Source organism: Pezoporus occidentalis, unplaced genomic scaffold (genome assembly GCF_034315485.1).
Source record: "Pezoporus occidentalis ecotype Australia unplaced genomic scaffold, CSIRO_AGI_Poc_V1 ctg152, whole genome shotgun sequence".
NCBI lineage: Eukaryota > Metazoa > Chordata > Aves > Psittaciformes > Psittacidae > Pezoporus > Pezoporus occidentalis.
The window spans coordinates 1,138,063-1,164,624 of record NW_026913339.1 but is presented as its reverse complement, the minus strand read 5'-3'; the positions used below and the strand labels follow the sequence as shown (position 1 = coordinate 1,164,624).

General features: G+C 36.8%; 1 long non-coding RNA gene across 1 annotated transcript in view; it reads right to left on the bottom strand.

The window, feature by feature from the left end:
* LOC134159862 (uncharacterized) overlaps positions 1–26,562 on the bottom strand; it is a 67,030-nt gene that overhangs the window by 24,697 nt on the left and 15,771 nt on the right. Inside the window, exon 2 of the long non-coding RNA XR_009963332.1 lies at positions 24,339–24,475. This is a non-coding gene — a long non-coding RNA (uncharacterized LOC134159862). The remainder of the gene's footprint in view (positions 1–24,338; positions 24,476–26,562) is intronic.

Below are 26,562 nucleotides of genomic sequence, written 5' to 3'. Positions count from 1 at the left end.
ATTCACCCAGCTTCTCAGGCAGATACTGAAGACTGCGCCAGTTCTGCACTGCGACCTGTACACAAATTTGTTAACAAGTTGAGGTTTAGCTCAAATACCTCCACATCACATTGTCACCAATGCAATGACAGATGTTGTTAGAAAGCTCAGTCCTAACCGAACAAAAATGACAAATTCACTTCATTTTAATCAGAAGTTAAAGAAGCCCTTTGTGCATTACTCCTTCTTATTTCTATTGCTGTACTTGAATCAGATCTTGCTTTCTCTAGACAGCCTTTAAATATGAAGAAGTAGTCTTGATCCTAGCACAGAGTTTTAAGGCAAGAGGAAATAACTGAGTGTAGCGAATGAATGAGGGACTTGGGAAGGACATAAACATAGACGGCTGCCGTAACAACTGATTTGTTTTTCTGGAAGGTGTACAAAACACATCAGATATATAAGGCTATCCATAGCAATGTCTCCAGTCAGGCACCAGCGTAGACATGACTGGGTTTCTAAGCTGTCAGAACAGATCTGAGCCAGTGGAACTGGAAAACAAACAGGATTTTCTCTGACAGGTCCAGATTGACAGTTACTTAAGAGTAGCATGAAAGAGGGATCGAATTTGGTCTCCCAGCAGTACTTATATTTGCCCATTTTCAATAAACACATTGGGTTTTCCTCTCACTCACACTCCTTCATTACTTCAGGGTTTGCTGTGGAAAAACATGGAATTCATTTCATCCTACCTTCAGCTATTAAAAACAAAGAAACTAGGTCGGTCATCTATGCTTTCCTTTGTCATCACTAGGATGAAGGACAGCATGACAGGGATCTGCTGAGAATGAATTACCATACTCATTTCCAGAGTTTGACACTGGTGGAACAACTTGTTCACTGGGTGTACTGCTCTACTAGCTGTCATGGAAGCTACAAAACTGGTCGGAATTCAGTTTTAACCCTGCTTGGAGCAGGAGGTTGGACTACATGACCTTCTGAGGTCAACCTGAATTATTCTATTAATCTATGAACTCACTAAAGCAAAGCAACATAAACAGCAAAAGTTATTAGATGATCCAAATTACATGAATTACATATGTAATTCTTTCAGGAGGGCGGGACAGCTTCCCTGAGTAGTTTGGCCCTCACCTTCCTCAAACCTGTTGAAAATGCAGTCATTTTTTACCTTTTTTTCCCCTCCATTGAGACAAAAAGATGAGAATACCAAATCATATATACAACAAGAGGTTCAGAGAAAAGGAAACGTATCAAAAGGAATACAAAAGGATAGTATACAAAGACCTCCATGGAAGCAACTAGACAATGCAGTTGGTATAGGAAGAGAAAAGGAAAGTGAGTGGTAAAGCAGACTCAGGGTGAAGAAAAAGAAAAATTTCCTTAAGGGGAGGGAGGTAAAGCAAAGGATAGGCCATGGTTAACCTAAAGCACATGCAGTTAAACAAACAAAAAACAAACAAAAAATCCAGAAGTACAACCATAATAATTTTGGTCTAGGCTCAAAGGAAAGGTTTATTCTAGTAAAGACGACTGCAGGATTTCCACAGTGTTTACTGCATTTTCAGAACACAGAAAATTGCCACCATAAAACCTTCCAATAACTTCCTAGAAGGAAGCACAGAAAAGAATAGGATCTATGACCTAAAGCAAGAAAGAAAATAATATTCTAAACCATTTTGCATGTTTTAGAGATACAGTTGCACAATACCATTTTACAACCCCAGACTGACAGAAACATATTTAGTTTCGGTTATGTATACCTATTCATAGGCTTAACCTTAAAAATGCCTCTCTAATAAACCTTTCATTTGTACTCTCCTAAATCCTGAAAATCTTCCATTCAGCACCTCATTACAAAAAATTAAGTGAAATTAAGTGGTAATATATGTAAATTATACATTTTAAATAATGGGAAATGTAATGAAAGGAATACTGTTCACAATGTAATCCAGTGGGCTTTTAAATTAACTTTTAATGTTCAATGGCTGCCAATTAATAAGGAGCTTACATGTTTGACTGTGCTACAACACACAAACTAGGGGAAGGAAAGGAGCAACACTAGGGCATGAAGCCAATGGAGGATGGTGCACATATGCCAGTCGGCAGGTTTAGGGGAAGACATGTGGCAGAGATTGGGTCTGAGAGGCAACATCCTTCTGGAGTGAACCTGTTACTGAAATGAGGAGCTTCAAAGGCTCGGTGACACACTGACCCTCTCACTCATTGATTCCCCCCACACTCCCAGAAAGACCATATGTAGTTACAGAGAGCTTATGGTATAATTTCTCATTTTGTCACATCATACGCATCAAAAATAGTCATGGATCTTTTACTTTTTTAATTTTATTTTTTTAGTAGTGCAAATCAAGAGTTAGCCTGACTCATAAACTGCATGTATATAAACTGCACGCATAGCTATGAAACCATGAAGTTTCATATCGTAAAACCATGCCTGCAAAGGTCACGTGTAACTCTTGAGGGGGAAGAGCCACAAGGAAGATCTGAAGAGGCCACAGTGTTATTTCAATCATTAGCACAGAATGAATAAAGGTGAAATATTAATGCACTGCAAGAAAAACACTTGTGCTTATAACTCTATGAACAGACCAAGAAAGAAAAAAGGGAGCAGACAATTCCTCCACCTGCATCAAAATGAAGAGGTCCAGTCGTACCCTGCTATAACATCAGTACATGTGAACTAAAGGACTGCCATGACTAGCTGCAGGTGAGACTGAAAACTGAATTCTTTCCCTTGCCACTCCCTTTTCCTTGCACCAATATTTTGTTATCCTGCCTCCTGCACTAATAGTCAGACGTACCACATTTTAAAATGATGCTGGTTCAAATACCAGCATCCTGCCTTTAACAGTGTCCAGTAGCAGCTGTCCAGGAAAAACATGTAAGGGCAAGCACAGAGCTATTTTTTTTTTTCCTTGTATACTAATTTATAGCTATTTTGTCCCTTGCTCCCAACATCTGCCCTCTCATAGAAGTTTACTTAGTATATGAAATAACAGGATGGCTTAATGCAACACATTAGACATGATTTCAGTACAGTTCTCCTGTGTCGCAGAATAACAAAAATCAGTACCAAGAGCGCACAGTTAAATAACTGGGAACATATCTGTAAAACAGGAAGGCTCACACGAATAAGACACTAAAACTGAGATGAAATCCACAAAAATAATTATATTTTAATTTAATTTCAGAAAAAAGAAAAAAGGCAAGGGCCATTCACACTCAGACTACTAACACTTCTGTATTAGGAAGTTTTGTTGTATCATTAGGTAAAGAGACAATAAAAAACTTGCATTCTCTTAATGGAAAGATATTTTCATACGTAAAGCACCTTCTGAGAGGGCACCTCACTAGGTCAAGTGAGACATCTGAGCACCATGGATCCAGGAGATGGCTGTAGCTGTTCCCTAAAGACAGGGTTTGCATTATTTTACAAGAAACTCATGGGCAGAAATTAATTCCCAATTTTGTGATTAAAAAGCCTTACAAAGCCTTAAGGCTTCTCCTATGCAAAAGTTCCCACCTGCACTAAATTGACACTGGCAGACACACAGAATGAAACAACTGAATTAAATAAATGCTTATTCTGGAGACAATGAACACAAAATACACTGAGAAAACATACTGCTGTGTTAGAGGAAAACAACCTCTTTAGATTGCAGGGTACTTATTTTAATGCATCATTTTATATTTTTCCCATAAAACAAAAGATACACTTACAGCTGAAGTAGCCTACTAAAAGAATCCATTTTCAGAATGAAAGCCTGGGAAACACTGATAATGTGTCAGAAAAACTCTGGCACACTACCCATTAGAATTGTGGTATCTGCAATGATCCAATCAAAGTGACATAAGCTAAAACACCCAACTGACAGAAAATTACAATCCAACAACTCAAAACACTAAAATAATCTGTTTATAATTAATTTTAAAATAAAAATTAAGAGTTAATGCAGTTACATTTTGAGTCTGCATTCTCCAAGGGTAGGTCTCAAACTGTGAAACTGTCCAACATAGGCATTCAGGATTTTAATAGTTTTCTAGATTGACTTAATGAGCTTCTTTCAACACAATTAGTTAATTTCCTGACAGATAATACTTTACACCTGATTAATTTCAGAGCAGTTAAAAGGCAATAGCTCCAAAGGCAAATTAAAACCAGAATCTGAAGTTCTTTCTTATATATTCTAAACCTGGACTCTACATCAATGGCTGTTATCTCTTATTCTCAGTATCAGAGGACAGCAAGCTTTTTTAGAGTCATGTCAAGCAATACCTAAACAAAGAAAGTCTAACAGGAACAGAAGAGCACTTTGGAGGTTTGGGTGCGTTGTGGTTTTTTTTCATTTGTTTATTTGTGTGGGGTTTTTTTTTGGAGGGAAGATTTATTGTACCATGCAAAAATAATCAAACCTTTTGGGTTTTTCTTTTTTTCCAGCAGCAGCAGGTATAATTGTATCCTATAAGACTGAGGTCCTTTCACTCTTTTATTACATAAATTATTAGAAACAGCAGTATCTACCTATGCCACAGTGAAACCAAGCCTAACATAAGTAATTTTGCGAGCTCACTTTCAAAATGCACCTGTTGCAAAGTCTTGCAGTTAGGAATACACAGCTGTGTTATATGCCACTGAAGCTTTCAAAGCTGCCAAAGGCTACTCAAATCATTCATATCTTCAAGTGCGCTCTGCATCATGCTATGCTCCTTCTAAATAACACCTATCAAGTTCAAAAAAAAAAAAAAGTTACTGTTTTCCAAAAATTAGTGGTTTATGGGATTTTTTTTTCTATTTTATAAAGGTGGTATTTGCACAAAGACATTAGAAGAGTCTGATGTAATGTGACTGCATGGATCATATGCATTTGATGAAGCACTGCTGAACAACCTGTCTCTAATTGTAAATGGACAGTTGCCTATCATGTAACAGTCAGCTGACCCAGGCTTCATCACACCAAATAGGGAGGTGGAAGTTCTGCATAAGGAGCCCTCTCCTGCGAAAGAACAAAAAAAACACACCAAAAATTTCAATGTCCAGATATTGCGTATTCCAAAGTGTTTCTAAGACAAAAATACAACCAGTTTATGGAGCAAAATAGGAAATAGCTATGAGTACGCCATGCATGTAAAATGCTGACTTCCAGTGAAATATATCAAACCTCTTATGAGCCAAGACTCCTTAAAATTTTAGCTGTTGCAGACCAAAAGCTCTTTGCTCACTTGAAAATGCTCTTGCTACGCTAGCATTAACGATCGCTAGAAAAATTGCTACTCTCACCTAAAACTGAACACTGATTTAAGTCTTTTTTAGAAGGGAATTTAAACTCTACTGTGTAAGTGCAGGAATCAAATACAACATTACAAAGTGCTCTATTGATAATGCTAATTTAAACTAAAAAGTATAATCAAAATTGTTCCTTTGGTGGTTTCATTTGAAAAATAACCCCTTGCTTTTTGTCGTATTTAAATTTGGAGGGGTGCAGAAAACCCAAAACCTAAACATAACTCACCATTTAACTGAGCTAGAACATGGAACTTATAATGTCTTTAAATCAAAACCCCCAGTTAAGAGAAAACAGAACTGCTTAATGGTTCCTAAAGAGCTGCTTAATTTTGAACAGGAATTTAGAAGGATGAACTTGAATACATGGTCATGTGTTAGGCCGTTGAGGTGCTACACCTCAAAAGAAGTATTGCATTATACCAGTTCTGCAGAATACTGCTCAATGCTGCTGTAGTTCAGGTGTCAACAGCCAGTAGCAGGCTACTCCAAAAGTATATACTGTCACATCCTATGATTCTTTGGTATTTCTTCTATTTATCACAAATACCAGGTGTAATAATCTGCAAGTTTGTACAGAATCACATGAATCCCATTTAAGGATTCTGATCAAGGCTCTAAAATGCAAAATGCACACCCTATACAACCATAGCTCCCTGGGTCTTTGCCTGTGTTTTTAAATACCCGTACCTACTTAATTATCATTATCTTAAAGCTATGCAATCAAGTTCACTGCACATAAAAAGGCATGACAAAAAGAACAAAGTAAAATTGATGGATTCAAGTAAGAAAAATAAAATAAATAAAGTGCTAGCTAGGAGTTAGGAAGATCATGCATTAAGATGAAAGATGAAACAGATGCAATACACAGCAAAGATCAAAGAGCTCCATCAATTCGTTCTGAGAGTCAAAATCCAGCTGAGCATGGGAGCCCTGTCCGCATAATAAGAAAGGTTGACTAAAACATAAGGATTAAACAGATGAGCTGTCTCCAGTGAATGTACGGCACAGGAAGCCCTGCTGAGCCACTTGTAAAGACACTTTGGAACTGTACACCTGCTACTCCACAGTTGAAACCTACAGGAAGCCAGCCTGGAAGGGGAAAGAAATCCACTAATGGACTAAATAGCTATCTTTAAGAGAAAAAAAGAAAAGAGTCGATACAAGAAAACAGCAGCTAACAGATTTGCTCTTGCCCTTCCATTTAGTTTATTTACTAAATATTGCCATCAGAAATGGCTATAAAGAAACATATTCTCCTCCCTTGGAAATAAAAGAAAAAAAGCTTAGCACGTACTTAAATTATAGACACAATCATCCATATATAGCAGGGTCAGCCTAGGATTCTAACCGAAAATCTGTCACAGTATTACTGGTTTGGAATCCCTTTGTAATCCAGAATTTATGATAAATGGTCAAAGCTCTAACGACTTCAGTGCTGCGGGATTAAATAAGTCTGACAGTCACTAAAATTTATATTATTCCTAATACTGGTGGCATTTTATATAATGTTATACATAAATCTTCATTTTTCTCGTCTACTCATTAGATGGAGATATTTCAACAATCAAAAAGTCTAGGTAATGATTAGCTTCTTTTCTCTCATTATCATCGTTAATGAGAAACAAAACTAGAAAAAAACCTGTGAATAACAGGTAAGAACCATTATTCAATTGAATTAATTCAATGAATTCTCATACTATAAGGTCTGCACTTAGCCATAAACACAACCCTTGCATAAGGAAAATGTAGTGCTAGCAGTCACTCCATTCCTGAAAGGAGCCAAATTGCAGAGGTTCCTAAAACCTCCAAAAGGATCAGTGTTTTATGCTACACCTTCTTGCAAGGAACAGACAAAGAAAACCCTCAAATCAGAGGATGGCAAACCATAACTTAAAACAATCAGGGAGCAAAGCCAGTTGAACGTATACATGTGTGAAAATTTCTTAAGGCTTTGCTTTTTGCTACATGTTCAATTAACGTCAATCACCTCCTACAGGTGGCTTTTTATTTATTTTTTAAATGATTGTTCCTAACCTGCTTGTCCCATGAATGTTATTTACAATCACACCTTTTATTCTTGTTTTAGTTGACAGGACAATCTCTTCAAGGATCTAGGCAGAGCTGATATATTTGATTTTCAGGTTATCTACTGCCTGCAGATACAAGCACTTTGATTGTTTACAATGCAGCAGTAATTGGTAACTGTTAAATAACTCCAGAGACTGATTTAAGAGTCCTTCACCTACTGCATGAAAGCAGGGCTTCATCCCACAGCCCCTAATCTGGCTAAATACTTAAAGATTTCACTATGAAAACAGGATATTAAAAAATTAGCAAATGCAATGATAATTTAAATCATCAATCATGTGCTAGCATTACATTCCATTTTAATGATTTAAAATTAATTTATATTTAGAAGTAAAAATTAAAGAAACAAGCATTTTCAAATCTCTCATTACATTTCCAAAATTAGTTGCAAATATGAATTTGTATAACACAGTTTTAAGCAGAATTTCCACAGTGTTTCTTTCAGCGTGCCAAGCCAAAATGAGAACAGTAAAACAAAATTCAGCAAGTATTCCTATGAGGAAGTTTATGTGCTGTTTCATTGGTAATATATTGCTTCCTGAGCGCATATATTCAAGCTGTGGGTAGTATTTAAAATAACTTTTTGAAACATTTGCCTAGCCTTGCACAGTCAAATAGAATTACTTTGCTATAAACAAAACAGGCTCATTTTCTGTGTCAGCAAAAAGTCACAGAGCGCATTTTAACTTTTATTTTCTGACACCATTTTATGGCCGCTGAACTTTACTGCTTCACAAAATGGTGTAGAAGCACAGAACCGTTATGAATACACTGATTGCTGATGGAACTCCTCTGAACTTAGCATTCTGTACTGGAAAACAGTAATGAAACGCATTATTGAATATATTACACACTTTCAGACAGCTCCACCATAGATGTAGCCTAAATGAGATGCTAAAGTACACAGCGGAAGGCCACCCAGTTAGTACTGCAGGGAGTTCAACATAGAGCCCATGTTCACCACGGTCTAAGAACAAAGGTTGAGGTATGCAGCAGGACATGGGGTGTCCTTGGTCCTTTCCCACTGCAGCTCCTTTGGGGTGCACTGCCCTAAGACTTCTCCACTGCCTCTATATAAAACTAATTTGGGTCCTAAAGGGCTGAATGGTGGTGGTGCCCCTCAAGTGCTATTCCACCTGCCTGTGGACCAAAGGAGACACTAGTGGGAAAGCATGCATGCTCATGCAGCACTATGGCTGCTCTAAGGATGCGCAGGTGGCTCCTCTAACTGCAGCCTCTCAATCCCACCTGGAGGGAGTTCTCTTTTCAGGAAGAGGAAAACCTAATGGAGAACTAGGATTGCTCCTAAATCTTTAACAATGCCAATTACTTGACCTCTTGGGGCATAAACATGCTTGTTAGCACACTGTAAATCAGTCAAGAGGAAGACCAACATTTTACAACTTACAGCCAATAGTGAATGATACCAGGACTCCTGTAAATCCCAGGTGGACATCCTGCAAAATTCACATTACACATGTAAGCAGAGACTGAACTAACTGGTCTTCCAAGTAACCTGGTAGCTACACTATTACTAAAATTTTAGTACCCATGGGAAAATCCAAATGACTTCAGATCAAATCACAACCATTTTCATAGCGACATTTCAAGTACATTTCTTGAGAGAGCTACCACTATGAAACATTTCAACCTGTTTTCCCAGTATTTTTGCTACTACAGCTGTCATTTAAAAGGTCATAACCACTCTTACTTTTTTTTTTTATAACGAGGGCATTGTTTTACTTTCTTTTCCTTTCAATACAGCTGGATGGTTTTAGATATACTTTTGAAGTAACTTTTGCGCTCCAAGTATACAGTAGAAAATTTTAGAGCAGTATGTGAACAGTTCAGAAGCTCATAAGTCACATACAGAAATTGCCTCTGCTGTTACTTCAGCCATTAAGCTCTAAGCAAGTTCCAGCGGAATGTGTGGGGTTTTTTTATTTCTTTCACTTTTTATTTGAATACTGCATCCTCAGCTCTCATTATCTGTTGTCCTACTTTTTTTCCAGCATATATGCATATAGATACAGAGGAAAGAATACAATACATTCTCTCATTCTTTCAAGAAAAAAATCACAACAAAAATTCTTTTTAAGCTTTATAGTTCGCCTGCGATTTCAAGGGAAAAAAGAAATCTGAACATACTTGTAAGTACGCTAAACAAAACAAAAAGAATGCCCTCACACCTAATTCTGAAACATTTATTCTTTGTATTTGCCCTCAAACCAGTTATGGGGGTTTTTGTGTTTTTTTTTTTCTTGTTGTTGGTGGTGGTGGTTTTGGGGTTGTTTTTTTTTGGCATGACACTGAATAAGAACTGTGATTATTTACAACTTTTTTTTTAGGGAGGCAGGACTAAAATTTTCAAAGTCATACTGACATGTCACATGTGCGACAGACAAATTGGTTTTGCGTACTACTCTGGCTTGTCTCTTTTGACAGATTTCTTTTCCTAGACTAAAAAATATTGTTCTTCGTATTTTTTGATAGAGAATGTATCAGAGAATAAATACAAAATACAGTGTCACATCAGGGACTATAGGTATCAGTGTAATCTTTTTAATTTGCTGTCCTTCCTTCCAGTTTGCTTGAAAGTCTTACATCATCATACCCTAACCTTCGTTTTTCAACCATACATCAATCAGGAAAATCTATTTTTCTAAGTTAAAAAAGTATTAAAAATTATATAAAGTAACTGAATGAGAAAGGTGAATTTTACAGCCATATCACACACACAAACCCCTGCCTATATGAAAGTCTCCATCAACAGATTATGTGTTGTTTCAGGATAAAACAATATATAAAAACCCATACAAATTGTAAATGCTATTGCACACAGCATGAATTCAGTTGTTATCATTTGCTTTGATACAATGTCATAAATTACCTAACCTTGTGTTCAAATTCAAATATTCAGTCTCGTATCAAAATCTAACTATCTTTCCAGCTTCATTTAAAGAGTAAACGAAGTGTGAGAACAAACATAAAGGTGTTTGACCTACAGTTTGTATCTATAGCAAAAGATGTAACGTGATGAAAATGAAAATTAACAAAAAACCCCTAAAGAAATTTATTTCCTTTCAGGTTAAAAATAAATGCCCCTACACAAAACCTAACAATATCTCCTCAGTCTTTCATATTCAGCTTCCACTGATCAAGTCAGCCCTGCAGATATTCACTAATACGTGATCACGCATACCTAAATCCATTGAAAAATTTATCTTAAAGACTTAAAAAGTTCAGTCGAGTTCTTCAAAATGGATTACTATCATTCCTCCAAGTAATTTCAGACACCAGATGTTATAAATACATTTAAACTTGCCTCACTTCACCAATGATCATGCATTTACTGTACTTTCCATTATATCAGAAATGCTTCAGCTTCATCAGCAACAGATGAATTCATTAATTTCTTTATTAATTCAAACGATTTTTTTTCAATCTTTTATGAGCCCCAAGGTTCTTTCAGCAATATCGGCTCCTTCTCTGTTCCATAAAATCGTAATCAATCTCTATTATTGTCATGAAAATGGTATTTGTCACTTTGCTGAGAAAAAAAATAATCAATACGTCTTGCAGGGCAGAACAGGCATTTAATGCAGTGAATTGATGCCTGTTAGAGAAATTTAGCTTGCCAGCAGTTTGGGACAAGCTAATAGAAAACCAGAAAATTCACTGAAGGTTGACAGATGAATATACAGACATGCCACAAAAATTAGTATTTGGGCATTTTGTATAGCCTGTCATTTCATATGCTGGAGAGAAAATAGATTTAGACAAGCAAATCCCTAAGGAAATCCTTCTGGTTTTTAAAAAGCAAAAGCCAAAAGCATGTAAAAAAATAAATTCTTCACTGTATTATTTTTATCTTTATATATGTTTTTGGAAAAATCAGTATTCTGAAATAATATTCCATTTAAATATTTTGCTTCAAACATGACACTGAATGTGAAAACACTGCTGAGTGATAAAATAGTGCTTAGCCTCTGAGGCAATGCTGAGCTCCTGATCCTTCTGGAGAACACATAGCATTACAAAAACAAATCAGAGCTGTGCTTCAAAAATTAGCACCCAATCTGCACAATGGCATTGTTCAGAAAGTGTTCTGAAAAGAAAAAAAAAAAACAAAAAACAAAAAACAAGTAAAACTGCCATAACCAATATCTAGAAAGACATCCATTCATACTATTCATGACAAATAAACTTCTCTCAAAAGAGCTGCTAGAATTATTTGAACCTTATTAATAAAAAGTTACACTTCAGGAATGCAATCCTCCCTTCTGTCTGCTGCCATCTGCAGAAGCTGTCAAAACACTCCTCCTTCCAATTATGTGCTTTCTGTCTTTCATTTGCTCTATGATAATCCTATAATCTGTTTAATTCCCTTGTTTGATTGGTTTAATAAACAATGCTTTTAGGTTGCAGGGCTCGATAAACCCCACATCCACAGCAAGCAAGCTGAAGCTTTCCATCCTTCCAGGAGAGCACCGGCAACTATGACTGCAGATGCATTATGCTGGCCATCTTTAGTATCCCTTCCTTTTGCCCAAGAAGCACAGGGAACCCAATTTTGGACTTCTGTTGTAAGGCTACCACTTTCCAAACTCCATTCTTTCTAAGAAATCCCTGTAATTCTGGGTAGGATATAAATGGGGCACCCTTTTCAGTGACTTGCCTGTGGCTCCCAGCAGGTTCTGACAGCATGAATTTTATAACCTAAAGTACCCACCAGGTCACAAAGCAGCAAACATGTCTTAAAACACTTAAGAAGGCAACTAGTGATTGCTCATGGTAAAACAATCATGCTCTAATTCCAGAGTCTGAGCAAACAAGGCTGGTGTGTCATAGTTGCTTGAGGAAGAGGAACAGTGTTTTCATCACACGTAAAATAACGTTCTTGGGCAAAAGGAAGAGATGATAAAGATGTCAGTAATTTTACATAGCTCCTGAACAGTCAAAGGCCCATATTCATACATAGCAGAACAGAAGGGACAAAATTTAACACCTCCTTGCCTGTAAAACTGAAATAAGACCAGGCAACGGAAGTTTGTGATAAGGTGGACACTGCGGAAACTCTGTACCTCCTACTGCCTTTACCATTCTGTCATGGGTTTAAAAATACCAGTAGTAAATTAGACGTCTCCCCTGCCACTACTTAGATGCCTTCTTTCTGACAGCAGTGGTGCTAACACTGAAGAACTCCGTAGACATCAGAAATTTGCTGTAGGAAGTGAAGGATTATTAACATTACTGAAGTTCTCCAAAAATAGGGAACTTAATGCAGTTTTGTCCTCATCTGTAAAAGAATTTAGCCTTCAGTCTGACAGAATTCAGGTTGTGTTTCCACCATAGCAAAAGTTAAGCTAAACAATAAAAGGAAAACAAACTTCTATCAAAACATTAGCACTGACAATTTTGAAAGCCTACTAGAAGGTAAACACAAACACTATTTGTACAAGTTTTGCATTCTTTAAACAAGACAGAACCCAAACACATAAACCTCTAACCTAACAATCAAACAGGATGTCGCACTCCATAGAAATTTGTCAACACTAACACAGGGGTCCCCAAAAGCCAACTGTATGGGTTTCATTTCACAGCTGAGTTCCAGCTGCTATTGTACATTACAGGATCATGCAGCCGGTGGGAACGGCAAGTCACTGTTACATGACAATGCCAACATTAATATTTATGCTTTGCATGAGTGCAAACATTTGTAATTCACCCTAAGAAAGTTAAAAGGTTATTACAGAAGTTGACAGAATGTTAGCAGAGCTAGTTCAAAGTGGGACATGTTCCAATGTACACTGTCAAGATTTGCACATGTGGTGAGAAAATGAAGACTCATGGTATGCCCTGGAACTTACATATGTATTTTTGCCAGAAATGCAAAGCACAGTTTAGTGTAAACGCAAGTCGTTACAAATTTATCAGCACTGGAAGCACTTGGAAAATCATTGGCTCCATATGAATGTACACATTGAATCTATTTCACGATCAGTTCTGAAGATACAAGCATAAACTTAGTATTAAGTATGGATATATTGTAATCAGTATGGTGGACCCTGAGGGAAATATTCCCATTGATTTTTTCTTGGGCTTTCTAAGATAATTTGTACAAGACTGATGATGAATTTGAATAGGTTTGAAAGCACAATCCCACTGAGAAAAAGGGTAAAAGGTACTTCCCAATTAAACTCTTTCGGACTAGCTTACTGACAAAGGGACATAAATTTGAACCCACAGCATATATTAAAATTAGATGAGCTATTACTGAATATGGTAAATTTGCAAAAGTTTTTTTTCTTCATTTCACAGATGTTTTTCAGTAATTTCCGTATGACCAACCAGAAATTCGGTTGTACTCATAGAAGAGACTAATGAGTAAAAGCACTGACAAAAAAGTGCTTTCCTTCTTTACTATTCTCCCTAGTCATCATGTGAGAACTAAACCATGAAAACATCTCTACCACTTGCTATTAATGCAAATACCACCTATAGGAATTATGATTGACTTTACTTCCTCATTCTCAAAACAAAATCTTATTGCGGTCTGTCTCCTCTGAAAGATTAAGCATTTTTAGGGTCTATATGAACATATTTTCCAATAAAACTCAGTAAAATTATGAAATAATGTCATGATCCTACATCCACTGACATTAATAGAAACTGCACACCAGCATAAACACCACAGGAAGAAAGGCTAAAAAATATTAAAATGCTAGCAAAACAAGAGGACTTTCCATCTAACATCTGGCCTCATCTAGCTCAAGTACAAGTCATGATCATGAAATAAGGGACAACTTACAAAACACCTCCAGCGTCATTCCCCGTGCACCTACAATGTCCATTAGCATCAGGAAACACATTTTGCTTCAGATTGAAAAGAGTTTTTCAAAAATACCAAGTCAGTGTCATCTTGATTTCTCATTTTGCTATTGACCAAATAATAACTGTTAACTACTGAATATCTACTAGTGGCGTTTGGATTTTGAGTCCTATTATGTAATAGAAGGTTTTAACCATACAGATTTTTCTTCTGAATCATCTCATTCCCCTCTCTTCGTATTTGCAAATGAATCTAACTAATTAGCAAACAAGGGTTCATACAGTATTGAGTAAAAACCCATACCAAATATAAGCAATCTTCTAATTCCTTCTCAAAATCATAGCATCATAGAATGGTTTGGGTTGGAAAGGCCCTTAAGATCATCTAGTCCAATCCCCCTGCCATGGGCAGGGACACCTCACACTAGAAATCTTACCTTTGTTTCCAAAAACGATAGGTAGTTTGCATAGATGATTTAGTTTTGAGAAAACTCTTTGAACGGCTTTCCTCATTTAGGATCCATTTCTGTTCTGTTTTTTTGTGAGGAGTATTACCTTAAAGCTGCTTACACAATAATGGCAAAGAAAAGGTGGTCACATGTATCCACAGCTATGAGCAACTAAAGGCAGCAAGCTCTAGCGAAGAACAAGTTGTCATAAATCTGCTTTGTTTCCCCCCACAAAGTGTGCTCACACTTTTCATTTGGTGTTGTCTATTCAGCTAAGAGATTTGAAGTCAACGGGTCCCAAAAGTTGTCTGTTTGCTGCATATATGATGCCTTGGTTCAACTAGCTAAGTTTTAACTTTGGATCATTTGTCTGTCTTAAGGAAAAAGAAAATATGCAGAAAAAAGAGAATTGCTATTTATTTTTTAGCATCACAAATACTGAAATCTTTAAAACACAGTCATATTGTGGGCATTTTGATTGGGCAGAATCAAGACAGTTTGGATGCTGTCATTGTAAATTCCTGTATTCTCCTCAGTACACTTTTTTAAAGTGGAACTTTAAATCTGAATGCACAAAGTATTCTCTCTGCATCTGTTGAAAAATCCCAACTTGAATTTCACAGTAAAAAGTTGCCTGTTCTGCTCTACAGTGGCATCAATTCACCAGAAAATGTTTTTAAAATAATGACATGCAACACTGTGAATAGAAAGCTTCTCTCTAATTTCTGAACTGAATTAAAATTCAAGTGAAGCAGGTAAATACAAGATTCAATCACAGCATTAATTTCTTTCATTTTTTTTGAACACAGATAATGCTATCCATTTCTATATGGACTTAATCTGAAAAAAAAGAAGGATTCTATAAATTATATACAGTGTGTGAGAATGGAGTAGGGTACTTCTAAAATGCCTGCCTTGTGAGTCAGTTGTCAGGACTATTACCTTATTAAATATGACATCATATTATTCCTTTTTTATTTCCTTTAAAAGAAACAGCAACAAAACCTTAAAAGTTAGTTTCTGGTGACCTTAAAAAGCCTATCAATCTGTGCCTCGAACATCACTCAGCTGTTTCTTAGCTGACATGTAGGCAAAAGATGTTTAATTCACAGTTTGACTCCTCACTACTCTCAGGAAGCCCACATGAGGACTTTTGCTTTTGCTTTGTTAATAATAGCACCAAGCAAGAGACAAGGTGGTTGTCAGAAACTCAAGGAGAGCGCTTTCCTGTGGGTTGTTCTCAGCGAGGCTCTGCTCTAACTAGGAAAGCAAGAAAAAGGAGGTAAAGATCAAGAAAATGGCAGAGACCAATTAGTCAACACAGCCTGTCAGAGCAACCCAGCACTAAGAACCAAGAAGCTGTCTCACTGCACACCAAGCCACTGGAACAGCAGGTGAAAAGATGTGTATTTGGGCAAAGTAAAGTAAAACCTATATGGCATTTCTCACATAAAGAAAATAAAGAGAAGGAAACTACCCTTTCTATAATGTGGTTGAAAAAATATCTACAGAGAAGTGCTAACCAACAAGCTGGGATCTCATTAAGACTCTGAAACTGTAAGACTGGGACTATGTGGAATATAAAAAAGATAACCAAGAAAATGGGGCATTTGGAAAAATATCAGTGCCAAGTACAGCACTGATGTATTTGCCCAACTTTCCCACGTAGCGATCTTATCACTTTGCTCTATCTGCCAAAATAAGCTGGAAAAGCAGTACTCATTTAGAGTAGTGAAAAGTGTCTGCAGCTAAATCCTGCACATAATGCCTTCTCACAGAAAACTCGCTTAACGTAGGGGAGAAAAAATTTTAAGACTGGGGAAATTATGGCAGGAAGTGGAGGTTTGGAAACAACGTAAAAAAAAAATCCCAAAACATAACAGTGTGCGTGTCGACCAGAACAGCAGCTTTGAACAGAAAGAGGAAAAACCCCAAACCAATTTCTGAATGAATGCCCCAGGGCTAACACCCCAGGAAAGCTAGGGTAGAGTCATGGTCAGACATTTAAGAACTCTGCAAGAGGAGACTTCACTTCTCTGTAGCATTCATTAGACAATCAAATTAGGCCAATACACCTTCTTTTTTAATTATTATTATAATTATTATTATCATTATTTAGCTAGATTAGGACAGAAAAGACAAAACTGATTTGAGCTCACCAATAGTAAATACTTTCATTTAATGAAGTAACTTCTGTGAAACAGTTCTTGGAAGAAAAGCAAGTAAGTTCAAAGATAAAAGATATACTTTACAAAACGAAGGACAAATAATAGGGCTGAGTAGCTGAATAAGTACTACAAAAATTGGTGATTCCTCTTTGCAATGATGTCTTGAAGAAACTCCCTGCTTTTCTATGCCCAGTTAGATCAAAGTTTTTCTTTCTCTGAAATGTTATTAAAACTTACTGGCTTTAAACCATCCTTCCTTGATCTCTTTATAAAGCCAGTTTTAATCCTGCTTTAACTGCATGAAACAGCAGTTTACTGTAGTTACAGAGCATAGAGCAATGGCAAATGGCTGAGAAGGCTGAACAGCACTGTTCTCCCTCCATTTGCTTGGTTCTGATCTGCAAAGTAACAAATCAAGTGACACTGAGAATGAGGATAAACACTAAAAATACAATAATTTCTTAAAAAGTTATTAAAAGAGTATGCATGTAGAACACATAAGCATCAATTATAAGTAAACCCCATTTTAAAATGCTCCTTCTATGTATTCCCCTGCCTATATATTCCCTATTTCCCACCTATATATATTCCCCCCAGAGATATTCTCCATTTCCAATTCTGCTTAATGGAATAGGGACTAACTTTGAGGTCTTCCATGCTTAGCACAAGATAGAAAAACAGATTCCAAGTATTTTGGCTCATTCAAGCACCAATAACAGTTGCAGTTGATGGGGGAGGGGAAATTATGTCATACCTGGGGAGAAAAAAATCAACTTCAAAAGCTTGAAATTATTGTTCAAGTCATGCTAAATACATTATATGATAATAACCATTTGTTTATACAATTTCAAAGGCTTGGCTTTATTTGGCACTTTAGTGATTACAAAGTTAGCCTTTTAGGGACCTAAATGGCTTGAAAAATATGCTGTACTATTTTGCAGAAGTATGGACTGAGGCAGTTAAAAGAGAAAGAGCATCTTACATCTATGGCTGTCTGCAAAATTAACTTAAACATCAAATAGATGCAAAACCCCATACATACACATATTTAAACCACTCTTTCAAAATATCAGGATATGTCTGGTAGGAGTTATTGCTCTTGGTGAAAATAATCACAGCAGAACTAGGACTTCTGATAATTAGTTGAGTCAAAACAGGTCTATGTATTACAAACAACAGAAAATAAAATCCTTTCTTATTTCTGCCTTCTACATTTTGGGTTGGTTTTGTTCTCAAACAACAAGGCATTCCCATGGAGGTACCCTGTAAAGCTGAAATCTCTCCTGTGACTTTCAATCATAGTATCACAAGCACATTAATAATGTTATTTCTGATTCAAAAATTTACCTATGTTAACCATAGAAATGTAAAAGTGGTATCTCTCATGAATAATACAAAACTAAGACACAAGCAGGCTACAAGCATGCAGCGGAAGTGACACCACCCATGATTAACTGAATAGAAATTAGTATTCTCACATGGTGCTTCACTGTGCACTTGCAAGAAATAACACCAAATAATTCAATAAAGCAGTAATTAAAAACCTGCCTCAATTCTCCTGGTACTGTGGCAATCATGCTCCCACAACCTCACAGCTGAGCACAGAGAACTCAGCTGCCTGCATTGTACTGCAAAGAAACAATCCACCCACCACTGACTCCTGCTGTTTCATAGGGGATCCAATTACTGATATCGTTCTGACACTAGAGATTAGCTGATTGCCAGTTCAGTGTGCTTACAAAATCTTATGTGTCACAGGAGGCCCTTTACTTGTTTCTGTAAGACAAACAGTATTTTTTTCTAAATCTATTAAAAACCCACTAGAATATATTTTCTCTCATGTGTCGCACTTCAGACCCATCTTGTTGGACAGAAAGCAAATTCTCCCTTTAAAACTCCTGCAGAACTAATATGTGGTGGACATAGCAACAAAAACACACTTTTAATTGTGCTTTTCAAAGAAGAGACTTAAGAGAAGCAGGAGCCACCTATGCCACCATTTTAGTACTCAGAAAGACCATGTATCTATTTGAAGTCTGAGATCACAATTAAATTTTTTCCTAATTAAAAAATATTGATAGAACTTGCATTGATCTTTTTCCAAATCTAAAAGCACACTGGAATAAGCAGTTGTGAAAACAATGGTTTGATTTATTTTAGAAAGTGCTTTTCTAATCTCCAATGCTGTAAATAAAACTAATTAGGACTGCATATCAGTCAGTTAACTTCTGTTATTATTCAATGAAAACACATCAGTAGGGCTTCAATACTATTTTCCTGTTACAGCTCTTGAATTGAAACAAAAAGAAGAAATAAAAAGACAAATTACAACTAGGGCAAATTAGTATCTAAGCATGAAAGGTCAGATGCTAAGAAAAACAGGGAAAAAAGAGGATGAGCATTTTCTCACCATCAACACTGGTATTCTTACAGGCAGACATTCTAATGACTGCTGATTATTCAAGTGTCTAGACTGTATCTGCATATGAGATACCAAGAATACCCTCTTTTAATGCTCCAATGAACTTTACCATCTATTCTAGAAAACAATGTCTTCATCAGCTGTGACCAGACACATTATATTACTTTGAATACCGTAGGATTTTACTGTAAATAACACCTTTTCTGGAGAACAAAAGTTTAAATCAATGTGGAAAAGGATGTAATGCCATGTAGACTCCAAATAAAAGGGACTTTGTTTATGCTTCTATATACATATAAAAAAGGGACACTTTGCAATCACCATTTTAGTTAATTTCAGCAAATCTCCCTTAAACAGAACTTAAGCCATAAATTTCTGATGTTCAATTTTACACAATAACAATATGTGAATTTTGTCTCAAATTATTAGAAAAAAATACTTTGTTTACAAGTTATGAACAAAGACTACTGACAAATTACAGAAAACCAGGGTTTAAATAGTGTTAAATAGACATACTGCATCCAAATCTTGTTTGGATTTGACTATTCTCTCAACACCTGTCTTGGGAAAAGAAAGCTATGGAAACTTGCCAGTGAAAAGTATATTAAAACTTTATCTTATACCCTAACAAGGGTAAAATAAGTCATAGAATCATAAAACAGTCCAGGGTAACAAAGCAGTTCAGAGCTTCTAACCTCATTGCATATTAAAAAAGCTGGGCAAGGCAGGGAGGGTAGGGATGTCAGGAGCCATCTCACCACCCCTCTGCTCCCAACAAGGATCAATAACCTGGGTCTTCCAGATGTTTCCCTAACTCATTCCCAAAATTGACACCAGGGATGCTGCAGCATCTCTAATAAATCACCTGCTGTCCTTCACCAACCTTACATTTATAAAGTTTTCCCTAATGTCTAATTTAAATCTCCCTCACTACAATTTAAGTGCATTATTATTCTTGTGCTGCTCCCCACAGACAAAGAGGACAGTTTATTATTTTCCTCTTTGCAGCAACCTTTCATGTACTTGATTCTAAACCTTTTATCTTTTCTTCAACAGAATAATTCTTGCAAATTGTGGTCTTTTTTTTTCCATTTTTCTGGAATGCTGATCCTCCTGGTTGACTTTCTTTGGACTTGCATGAAAGCCACAGACTAACTAAAGTATGATATGCAACTGTAAACACACTGTTAACTTCCATAAGTTAACAATGAAGAAGGAAGTTATCCTCTTCTTTGCCAAAATACACAAATACACTTGCCTGCTGCACTTAACACTTGCTGAGTGCTACTGGTTTTAAACTACAACTGTGCCTCAGCAGTTTTTCCTAATAAAGCTCTCAAATGGACAATAAAAATATGTATCTGCCTAACTTAAAGCCACTTGAACAAATTAAAAGACCCCAAACCTCATTGACTTAAATTTTGCACTTTTTGTGGTGTGACTTACCTTTACATCATTTCATCACCTATCCAATACATATTGTTTGTAAAGATTATTGTTTCATTAGCTACGTATTTAGTAGGTTGTTGGACATTTCACATAAACATTCTTAGTTGCTATTCAAAACCAGGGGTCACAAAAATAAACATCATGTTTTCATACACCTGAAAAAATTTACGTCCGTTAAGAAAGAAATATAAAGAAGTGCAATGTATTATGAAGATAAGTGGTTCCTTTTGAAAGAGACAGTGACAGTGAACTGTGAGCAATAGGGATCTAACAGATCAGAGGGATTCCCTTGCTCCTCATATCTCACACAGGTTAGGTGGCTTTGCTCCTCTGGCTCTTGTTATACATTACCAGCCAAACTTTCTAGCTAGTGTCCCCAAGGCTGGGATGCTGACCATGGAATCTGTATCATTGGAATAATAGGGATGTTATTATGTGTTAAGAATAGGTGATTTCTTATTAAGTATTAATTTTAAATGACATTACTGAATTATGTCATTGGTCATTAATGAAACAATGAGCCCCTGACTATATACCCTTCACCAATTCAAAGTCTGTCACTAGCGATTAGCAACAGTGACTTTTTTCACTGAAGCAATATTATCCTCATTTGACACTTGCCCTCAGTATTTCCCCATAATGTATAGCCAGCACTGTGACATTACCAGAGCATGAGCATGCCTGCACGTTATTCCTTACTAGTTAAAGCTGCCCAGGAAGCCTGAGCAGATGTACTACAAAGTAGAAATGTATGTTAGAGATAACACATTCCAAGTAGGTTTGCCATGCTGTGGCACTAAACATTTCCAACAACTTATCAACTGTAGAGTTGCTATTTCCATTTTGTACTCAATACCTGAAAGCATTGCAGCTGCCTGTGGCAACACAGTAAATCCAAAACTTGTTGGAAGAAAATAAGTAAAATAAAACCGCTTCCTGTGGGACAAGTCAAAGTCTCACCACATCATCCTGAGACATCAGGGATTCTGTGTTACCTCTGCTTTTTATTAATAATGTGGCCACAGTCTTTCAACAACTCTTTCTGAAGAGGAGCTTTTCTTTGGAGGCGATTTATGTCATGGAATGACCTCACTCATCCAGAGTCAAAGGCTAAGAACTTATGGAGGTTCTCAGTATCTATAGTATATATAGTCTATATAGTCTATAACTCGGTACCCAGAGAAGCAGTAATAAATGGGTGTATATCTACCCAGTGGGGAATTTCATTTCACTCTCGGCCCCAGTCATTACCCACACAATAGGAACGAGCAATGGGAATTCACATAATAAACTATTACAGGCTTACTTCTTTAACTGCATCTCAAAATAATTTTTTGTACCAGAACCTATAAACAGACTATATTCCACAACATGAGAACTTTGTTAACATGATAAAACAAATGGTATTTGCATCTCCTAAGAACAGAGAAATGTACTCCTCATGAAGTTTCTGCTCTTCTCAGTGTTGTTGTCCTTGGTGAAAAAAAAACCCAAAACATTAAATAATCTTCATTTTCTTTTCTTAAAAAATATTTGAATAAAAAAGTGTCATTAAGTAAAAAATGGGCAAGAGTCTGTCTTTCTTACTGAAAGTTAAAATACATTTTCTATCCTATTGAAAAAAGTTTATGTGTTTGACAGAGTAAGTAATAGAAAAATGTAATTCAATTAACTTGGTTTACAATTCACACCAGCATATTGTCAGTAAAAAAATAAATAATACTTTTAATGTAATATCCAGTTAAAATCAAGCTCAGCAACTTACTGTGAATAATGGAATGTGTTTCTAGATTTGGCAGATTACTAGGGAAGAAATTAAAATATTTATGAATCAAAGAACACTGAAAATGGTACACAGCAAAAAGTCAATTTTTATTTCCTTTATTTTTTTTTTTTTTGTGCAATGTGTTGTGGTACCATTTTAAAATTAAGATATGAAATACTAACACAGTTTTAAGCAATACCTCTCCACTGCCCTAGTTTGTAATCAGTATTATATTTCTTCAAGCATAAAAATTGTAATCTTTCTCTTCTCCCCCCCCCCCCCCCCCTTTTTTTTTTACATACTTTGGAGATATCTCATTATAGAAATCTAACATTATCTAGTCCATTTCTGATATCACTGAAGTAGATATGTAGTCATCTGTGATCCTATGCAAGAAAACACAGCAAGGAAAGTAGGTAGTTATTAAGGGAGCAAAAGAAGCCACTTACATACATTACTGTATAGTAATTCAAAAGAATAAAAGGAGAAGAGATGAAGCTTACACCTCTTTGTTCTTTAAGCCTTGAATATATTACCTGCCCAAGACTAGGCACAGAGACCACAAAGCAGCTGCTGTTTAAGTAAACAAGTGAGTATTTCTGTGTTTCCTAAAAAGAATTTATTTATTTCAAGCAGCTGATTTGGTATCTCTACAGTTTCTTCCTAAGATAATTTATACCTTTATTTTTTATTTTTTATTTTTTTTAGTCTATAAGAAATTAAAGACCACTGAAAGGCAGAAACAGCTCCAGAAAATATACAATGAAAAATCAAGTTCTCATCCCAGAAGATACTATCTACATGCATGAGTTGCACAGGTCCCGCTTGTCTGGGTGATTTCAATCACCATAGAAAGCTCACACCCTGGTCATTTCCAGTCCTGCCTTTTGGGTTCAGAATAGCCACTATCAAATTATTTCACATTATTCAGATTATTTCTCTAGGCAAAAAAATATGTTAATTAGCTATTTCTCCCCATGTGTCAGTGGATGGTGTTCTCCACAATGACATTTACAGTCGCTATTCTCAGCAGAAGACTGAAAAAAAGAACAAAACTTTTCTCTGCAAATCTCAGAGAGTTCCCACACTACAACCTTCCTACTCTGACAAAGTAGAATGCGAAAGTATCTTTCTCTCTTTTTTTCTGTGCACCTTTGTTGGACTAAAAAGTGATTTCAGTCTCTAGCTATGAAACCTGCACCATTCACAGGCAATAAAATTACAAAAGCTTGCACCCAAGTGCAATCTTAGTAGCTTAGAAAACAAATTTGAGAAAAATATAGGAATTGTTTTAAAAAAAACAAATAAGAACTATATCTCCAAATCTGAGGCCCGAGAGTCATGTTTTGTCCAATCACTGACTCATGATTTATCAGAAATTAATCTATGCTCAGCATCAGCATTGTCCAGTACTGACTCTCCGAAACTGGTCCTTTACTAAGAACTCAACAGAAAGGCTAAGAGATGCGAGGAGAAGTGCAGCAGAGAACAGGAGAAAACAGGACGGATCCGACCTAAGCATTTAACCTTGTTGACAAGCCTGGACATTTATTCTTGCTCTAACGCTCCCAAAAACAGCAAGGAGCAGAAAAAAAAGCCCTGAGATTACATTTTAATTATTATTTGAGGACATACTAATTAATTGTACTTTGCCAAGAGAAAGGAATGGACAAACTAAAATTCTGAAATCTTCAAATTAAGTGCGTGCGTTAGAAGGCTGCGTGCACTACGGAGGGCAAGCGCTGACATTTATTTTGTATAATGGTGAGTGTCTTGAGGGTAATTGGAATATTATCCCTACTCTATGTGTCAAACATTAATGCAAAATCAATAAGGAGACATGTCCCTCCCATTTTTCACCCACCTGTGTTACCCCCCAGAGAGTTTTGCCACGCTCAGTGCCAGGCTCCTGCAGGATGCAGGAAGAGGCTCACTGCAGCCCTCCTGCTCGGCACAGTCTTGCTGCAGAGGGTCAGTGACGGCTCAGCGAGCCCCCAGCATCTGTGAAGTGAAAGCACAAGGTGAGAGAAAGATGATTTGTGGTAGCTTTACTGCTCTGTCAGCAAGGCCTGAAAAGCACGAAGTACAAAGGTTGTTTTCTACAATACAGGTGACATCCTAGTTTGAAATGACACAGTTGGAGTTGCTTTGTGACAAGTGTAGTGTTTAAGACATGACAGAAATAAACTCACAAAAACAGCCACACTGCCAAATACACTTAGACTCACATAAAAGCTTGACTTGATAGCCCCTGATTAATTATATTTTTTTTTTCCAAGAAACGTTTTCCTTTCAAGCTCATTACAGATTAAGCTTCACTTAATAGCTGAAGTAGGTCTTTAACAGGCTCTACACTTCAGTTTATCTCGCAATGAGACACCACCGAAAACTTCAGAGTTAATCAAAAGTGTCACAATTACAAGGGAAGAAAACCTCGGAAAACCACAGCACACCGATGTTCTCTGCAAACAAGCTGTAGCAGATCTCCCTCCTTGTTTTCATTCTCCTGAAACACTGCTCAGGCAGCTGTTTCTCAGCTCATCACCACAAAACTGCCAGTCTCAGAGGACCTTTGCTTTCCCAGACAGTATGCATCCCTGAAAGTCACTGGCACCTTTCAAACCAGGATTTTAAAAGATTAATAAAAAAAGGATTTGAGGGCGTTCTCTAACACATTTCTTCTGGTTCAGAAAAATACTACAGTCTTATCATCTTCAGTTGAAATTACACCAGCTAAGGCCACTTCCTACTCCTGGTTGCTGAGGTACCAAATCACCACTCCTAAACACGGTGGTTTTAATGCTCAGATTCCCATCTGGATCTTTTTGCTGGGTATTTTGCTTTATGGAATGGAGCTAAGTTATTTCTCTGTTTTTTCTCCACCTCAAGTTTTTGAAGCTCAAGGCCAACATTTTACTGAGGCACATGGGAGAAAGACCGCTAATTCCCATGGCACAGATGGGAAATAGATCATAACCACAGCTCCTCACATCCATTGACTGAAAAAGATACCACACTCAGTTATCACTGCCAGGATATGAGATATTGTTTAGTGAAATAAGATCAATGAGGGGACTAGTCAAAGAAGTAGTTCCTGCATGCCTCATTGCTGAGGATGAGGAGACAAACAGGACCCCAATATTATACAAAACATGGAAATTTCTACTGCTTCCTCAAGCAATGCACTCCACTCTCCTGATAAAAATCAAAGCCAAGAAAACTTAATATCCCAGACTAACATATTTGTCTATTTTTCAAAACAAGATCTTCAGAAGAAAAGGGATTGCTGTGGAGAGCTGATAGGATGTTTGGTCTTGTCTGCAGATTCGTACTGGCAGCAGATCCTGTATGGGGATGCCATATCAACTCACAAACTTGCAGGGGCCTGTGTGGTTTGTTCACTTTCACAAAACAACAGCTTTTACAGCAAAGGACTTTACAAGACTGGAGCTAAGCAAGTGTAAGGAAAGTTTTGAACCTACTCTAGTTGCATCACAGCACATGATGCAAAGTCATCTAAAACATTGTGGCTCACACCAATTTCCTTACCACAAGAGATCTTTTACTGTTCTAGTCAATGCTCACAATGATCCTGAAAACAGATTGCAACTTTTCAAAGACTTTGTGACTAGCTTGTGCATCACTGCACCAAGTCATTTCATCAACCACTGAAAAGCAACTTTGTTCAGGATGGCTGGTAGAAGAGGGTTGGTCCAAATTATGAACCTATGACTGAACAGGAGTTTGGCTAAAAGCAAGAACTTACCATTACAGAAAAAGCAATGGTGTTTTTGTAGCTGAGAGAACAACCTCCACAGAAAAAAAAACATCACCACCTCAGCAGAGCCCATGCTATAGGCTTTATAGTGGTGAAGGACCAAACAATCCCTTCTTGGAATCAAACCCGTGGTTACAGACAATGTAAGTATTTCAAAAATCAATGCTTAAATACCATTCTCCCTCAAAGGTCAACTGGTGGATGTATGACATCCTACTGAAATGCAGGCTTTCCCACACTGCTTTTAGAGAAACATGGTCAGAGAATGCGTTATCTCAAGCAAAAGTTACTGAACAACTGAAGTAGGGCA